This window comes from Bombyx mori, chromosome 24, assembly GCF_030269925.1.
Source record: "Bombyx mori chromosome 24, ASM3026992v2".
Lineage (NCBI taxonomy): Eukaryota > Metazoa > Arthropoda > Insecta > Lepidoptera > Bombycidae > Bombyx > Bombyx mori.
Window position 1 is genome coordinate 8246632 of NC_085130.1, and position 7153 is coordinate 8253784.

Consider the following 7153-nt stretch of genomic DNA (forward strand, 5'->3'; position numbering starts at 1 on the left):
GTTGTAACTATACTGAGATCTTAGAACTTATATCTCAAGGTGGGTGGCGCATTTACGTTGTAGATGTCTATGGGCTCCAGTAACCACTTAGCACCTGGTGGGCTGTGAGCTCGTCTACCCATCTAAGCAATAAAAAAAATACGAGTAATATTAAAAAAGTAAGATTTTATTAATTTAATCGTATTAATTAAAACAATAAATCTGAAAACACACTATGTGTTTTTGGTACTCTTTTGTGGCTTAAAGTCGCGTTCACTTTTTTTTTATCATGAATAATTTTCCGACGCTTACAACAGTAAACTTTACAGTTTTCGTAGTCCGGGATCATTAAGGTTGTATTTTTTGACATTTTGATCGTGTGCTAACATGTATATGTATGCTCAGAAAAAAGAAAAAAAAAACTAAATCTAAGCACCGCAAATATCATATTATGTTCGTTAAACGTAAATCTATATATTAATACGTGAAGCAAAAACTTTGTATCCCTTTTTACGAAAATTGCGCGGACGGAGGAGTACGAAATGTTCCACGCTTATAGAGAATATAGAGAAGAAGTGCACAATGCTAATATTTTTTTAAAATAATGCACAAAAGATACATTAAATCAATAAAGAAAACATTACACACACTACATACCATGTATTTGACGCACACACGCATGCATACTATTTATTGTCAAACTTTTGTTCTTGGCGTATGTTGTCAAATTGAGATTAAATAGTGTTTGTCTTTGTTAATATTTTTTATAGTGTAGTCTCGGCGAAATTTGTGATTATAGAAGTATAAAATACAATCATAATAGTGTACAAACTTACAATTCCAATTAATTATAGTCGAATTTCGACTACTGCGGGATCTCTAGTAACATTAAACAGTTCACCAAATATTTTTCATATTTAACGAAATTATGAAAATAAAAGCACGTCAATAATACGTCCGATTAATTTGCCTGCCACTGTAAAATACCACCTGCCTTTTTGTGTTCCGACATTAAGCCGTCGTGAATGACGTCATAAATGTATCTTATTGTTATACGTAGACGACAGGACCATGTGTATAGTATACTCCGAGTCAGGAGAATGTCCTCAATTATTTTTTGTTGAAATACTTGAGCGGTTGTAAGCAAGGGGGTGTAAGCAAGGGGGCGATAATCGATGGGACAATTTTTATTTTATTTTAATTTAAATTCTATTGCTTAGATGGGTGGACGAGCTCACAGCCCAGCTGGTGTTAAGTGGTTACTGGAGCCCATAGACATCCACAACGTAAATGCGCCACCCACCTTGAGATATAAGTTCTAAGGTCTCAAGTAAGTTACAACGGCTGCCCCACCCTTCAAACCGAAAAGCATTACTGCTTCACGGCAGAAATAGGCAGGGTGGTGGTACCCACCCGCGCGGACTCATAGCAGGTCCTACCACCAGTAAATATAAATGCGATCAAAATAAAGAATTGTTTTTATTATACTAGACTAGCGACCCGCCCTTGCTTTGCTTCGCGTAATGTAATTTTTATTATTGATCTTTATACTTATTGCGCACAAAAAGAAAATACAATAAAAAAAAAACAGATTTAAAGAATGTCTAAATACTATGAACAAAGGCGAGCTTAACTCATTCATGACTTTTCTTCCAGCAAACCCTTTTCAGAGATAAATACGATGTATAAGAGGGGCATAGTGTACAATATAAAAGGTATTAAAGCATGACCTTATTGATGATCTTGTCATGATCTTATTGAATATACTTTTATACAAATTTTTACTTTTTATAAATTATAGCCTATGTTTTATTCTGATGTGTAAGCTTAGTTTCATATTCATTGATATCGAATCCACAGCCGAAAAAATAAATTTCAAGCTTTTAGCTCTAAAAATGACGATATTTCCATACAAGTTTTAATTCCTACCTTTCAATCCTTTGCAACGCTTTTTTTTAATTAAAGGGTAGCTTATGTCCTTTCTCAGGCTCTAGACTATCTGTGTACCAAATTTCATTTAAATCGGTTCAGTAGTTTTGGCGTGAAAGCGAGACTAACAGACAGACTTACTTTCGTATTTATAATATTAGTATTGAGAAGTGGACCAGCCAATAGAGATACAATGGCATCACTCATCTGGATACTCGATGTTTAGATATCATTTGTATAGTATCTATATATTAATACGTGAAGCAAAAACTTTGTATGCCTTTTTACGAAAATTGCGCGGACGGAGGAGTACGAAATGTTCCACGCTTATAGAGAATATAGAGAAGAAGTGCACAATGCTAATATTTTTTTAAAATAATGCATAAAAGATACATTAAATCAATAAAGAAAACATTACACACACTACATACCATGTATTTGACGCACACACGCATACACACTATTTATTGTCAAACTTTTGTTCTTGACGTCTGTTGTCAAATTGAGAATAGATTAAATATTGTTTGTCTTTGTTAATATTTTTTATAGTGTAGTCTTGGCGAAATTTGTGATTATAGAAGTATAAAATACAATCATAATAGTGTACAAACTTACAATTCCAATTAATTATAGTCGAATTTCGACTACTGCGGGACCTCTAGTAGTTGTTACTTCGCGTCAGATATATACTCTATTCCAATTGCTAAGTCTCTTTTGACACTTCATAGAACGTAACTCATCAAGTTTCACATAATTTGAAATAATTATCATTTTTTGTTCATGGTCGTAATTATCATTTAAAAAATACACAAATTTAAATCATTATACAATTAATTCACACACACATTAACATAATAATAACAACTGTCTCATGAGACTTCGTAATTGGAATAGGTAGGATGGTGGTACCTATCCGTGCGTGCCACAAATGTACCCTTCCTTCTGTTCTTTATCCCACGATGTGGGCTGGCGCAACGTTACCACATTTTCCATTCAGGCCTATCATACGTGTCACCTTTTTTACTGGTGGTAGGACTTCTTGTGAGTCCGCACGGGTAGGTACCACCAACCCGCCTATTTCTGCCGTGAAGCAGTAATGCGTTTCGGTTTGAAGGGTAGGGCAGCCGTTGTAACTATACTGAGATCTTAGAACTTATATCTCAAGGTGGGTGGCGGCATTTACGTTGTAGTTGTCTATGGGCTCCGGTAACCACTTAACACCAGGTGGGCCGTGAGCTCGTCCACCCATCTAGGCAATAAAAAAAAACCTTCAAGATGGCTCACCAATAAATATCGGTGCACAGCGGTTAGCAACTAGAATAAGCTTAGAATGAGCTTAACGCCAAATGTGTCATTTAAGGAAGAAAAACAATAATCTAACCCAGTACTATAAACTTTGATTTGTTCATTATCAAACAATCTCACGATACATGAATGAGTTGTACTTGTAATGTACTCGTAGCTTGTTTTGGTCAATGACATGGATACAGGGTGATGTTTTAAAAGAAAAGAAAAAAATTAAATTTGTATTAAGCGTGCCCATTTCAAGAAATAGCTGAGTATTATACGGGGAGCATTTGGATATATATTTGACTTTATCAGCAACTACTTTGGAGGCAGTAACTGTTTTGTTAATTAATGAAATATATCGTTTCGTAAAATAAAATTAAAAGATATTCGTATGAAAACAAAAGTAACGGATGTATCATACACAATTAAAAAATTAAAGTGGAAATGGATAGGTAATTTAATAAGAAGCAAAACAGAAAAATGGGCTAAATTAGTAACTGAATGGTACCCTCGAGAGGGGAAAAGATTAAAAGGACGACCGTTGCAAAGGTGGGTAGACGATATAAAAGCTGTTGCAGGCTCTACATGGAAGAGGAAATGCCACGACCGGAACTTATGGCAGGATTTGGGGGAGGCCTATGCGAAAGCAAAACAATCTTAGCCGATGTCAAATGAAAAGAAAAATGTACCTAAATACGAGTTAAGGTTGTTAATAAAGGCTTCTTTATCTTTATCTTTATCGTTTCGTGCTCATAATATATCAATTGCAGTAAGCACGAAAATTCATAACAATCCATGAGCGCATATTATAATAAGACTTCTTCTTTTTTGTCTCCTTATCCCACTAAATGGGGTCGGCACAGCGAATTTTTCTATTCTATTCTCTTCTATCAGCCGTCATCTCAACATGCACTCCTCTTTCTCTCATAAATAATAAATATATATTTTATACTGGCTGACCCGGCAGACTTCGTAGTGCCTCAATCGAGAAATAAAAGACCTAAACTTTTGTATAAAATAAACTTAAAACAAACAAAAGGAATCCGTCTGACGGGGGTCACATCAAAGGAAAAACAAAATTGTTATTTTTATTTAATTTCGAGCATTTTCATATTTATCTACCTTTTAAACCTTTTCTGGACCTCACAAATAATTCAAGACCAAAATTAGCCAAATCGGTTCAGCCGTTCTCGAGTTTTAGCGAGACTATAGAACAACAATTCATTTATATATAGATAGATTATAATAAAACTTTGGTAGGATTAATGATGAAAGGAAGATCTTGCAAAGAGCGAGATTTAGGCACCTGTAAAAAATCTTGTGCTCTATGATGGCTACCGTCACAAAACTATACGCATAAATATGAGAGGATTATCGTGGTGACCATAATATTAAGAACGAACACCCTGTATGAGGTTCACGGTCTCCTATCTCGGTAACCGAATGCCGGTCACACTTGGCGGCGCAGTGTGGGACAGTCCCACGAACTCTTGGCGCGGGCTTCAAATATCTACAACGATTAATTAAACAGAAAATATATTTTAACGAGTCGGTGTTGTGGGTGTTGTGTACCCCTCACTGATTGCTACCGCTGTACTGCTTATGTCTGCTGTGGCGGGTAGTCATCATACAAAAACGAGATATTTTATAGATTCCTGAATCTCGCTTACGACATTTTCAAGATAAACTTACATATATATAGCTCCGAACAACAACATTCGGTAACTACATTCCCGATCTTGCGGACCGAATGGAAAGCTGTCGACGTCGCCCAAAACACGTCATTTCGGATCCTGCCGATCCACTAACGGTGCTTTTTGGTACCTCAAGCACCGGTCACCATTCTCGTCGAACCCGTTGCTTGCGACGAAGGGCTCGGCGAGTAAAGTAACCCACAGACACAGCCCGCGGAGTTTCTCGCCGGATCTTCTCAGTGGGTCGCGTTTCCGATCCGGTGGTAGATTCTGCGAAGCACGGCCCTTGCTAGGGTTCATGTTAGCAACGTCGTTAGGTTTGAGCCCCGTGAGCTAACGCGAAAATGCCAGTCGCGTATTCCTTTGGAAAAACTGGTGACTGCCTTCTTCAAGTCACAAAAGCTTTAATCAAATTCAAATTCAAATTCAAAATCATTTATTTCAACTTAGATGTCAGTATGACACACTTGTTGAATGTCAAAATACAAATAACAATGTTAACTCTACCACCGGTTCCAAAAAAAGCCACAGTCCTGAGAAGAACCGGCGAAACAAACTCAGCGGGCTTTTTTTTTTGTTTTTTCTCAAATATTTTCTTTTTTTTTAAATAAATAGAAATATTCACAATAAAAGAAAAAACAAGTCAAAAAAATACAATTAAAAATAATAATAATAATAATGAAAAATGAAAAGGCCAGGAGCGAGCGCCTCATTCCCACGTAGTGCCATCTAGTAAATAATCCTTAACTTTATAAAATGCCTTGTTGCACAAACGTTCCTTAACAGTTTTCTTAAATCTATGAACAGGTAGTAGTTGATAGTTGAGAAATCACTTAAATTTCGCAATAACATTTTGTATGTAGCCTTCGTGATATAGAGGCAAATAAAATTCCACGAACCACTTAAATCGACAATAACATTTCTACAAAATAAAAAAATAAAAAACAAACAAAATAAGCCCGTATTTTCTGATTCCTTTGATGTGAAGGACACTTCTAGTATCACAGTAGAGTGGGCATTGCGGTACAATGGAATAACGTTTGTATTATTAGATCATTGTGTTCAAGAGTTTTATTTGTAAATCAAATACGCTCTGTTTGGATTTCAAGATGCAAATAATACTGGTTGGTGATCTTAAGTTTTCTTTATATTTATATCTGTGTTGCGTCACTCACTGATGTACATATTTCTTTCTTTTTTTATGATTGAAGGGTTACTGGTGGCTCGGAGGCCTTTCCAGTTTCACCAGGGTAGCTGGCGAGCAAAAGCTCAGCAAGAAGGGGTGAGATTTGCTAACAGCTGCCCGAGCGCCTCCGATAACCTAACAACTCAAGAGCAATTGATTCGCGAATTAATCTACTACCGGATCGGAATCGCGACCCGCTGAGAAGATCTGGCGAGAAACTCAGCGAGCTGATGCATGGGTTAGGTTGCACGTCGAACTCTTTGCCGAGTTCGACGAGTACGGTTACCGGGGTCCCTAAGCCTGCTCCTAGTGTTAGAGCTGAAGGCGTCTAATGCAAGGATTATTGGATCTGATGGATCCGTAAGGACGTGTATACATATTTCATTCGCCTCACTATTGTACTGATAGAGCTATATCTAGGCTTTGGTACTGCGCTCGAGTATTAAGGCTATTTAATTAATATTTTATTTATTTATTTAGTTGCACCAAAAATATACAGTCGAATTGAGAACCTACCTCCTCCTTTTTTGAAGTCGATTAAAAACATTGACAAATTGACAATAAGTATATGACATATGTCACCTCAATTACAGGTCCAATCGACAGTGCGATAGTTTATTAAAGTTAAAATTAGAAAAGTAAAAATTTGTATTTTTATTAGAATGAGTAATTAAAACAATTTATGAAATCCAAAATAACACTTTGTCACTAATTAACATAACTAGAGGTCCCGCAGTAGTCGAAATTCGACTATAATTAATTGGAATTGTAAGTTTGTACACTATTATGATTGTATTAAGTGTGAAAAATTTCATACTCCTCCGTCCGCGCAATTTTCGTAAAAAGGGATACAAAGTTTTTACTTCACGTATTAATATATATTATATATATTACATAAATTGTTTTCATTACTCATCTATAGTAATGAAAACAATTTATGAAATCCAAAATAACACTTTGTCACTAATTTACATAATTATTAATATCTACACTTATTAGAAAAAAAAAACCTAAATAAGTAAAACTTGATTACATTTGATTAGTTATGTTTAGATGGGTAATGATGCGCGCCAGA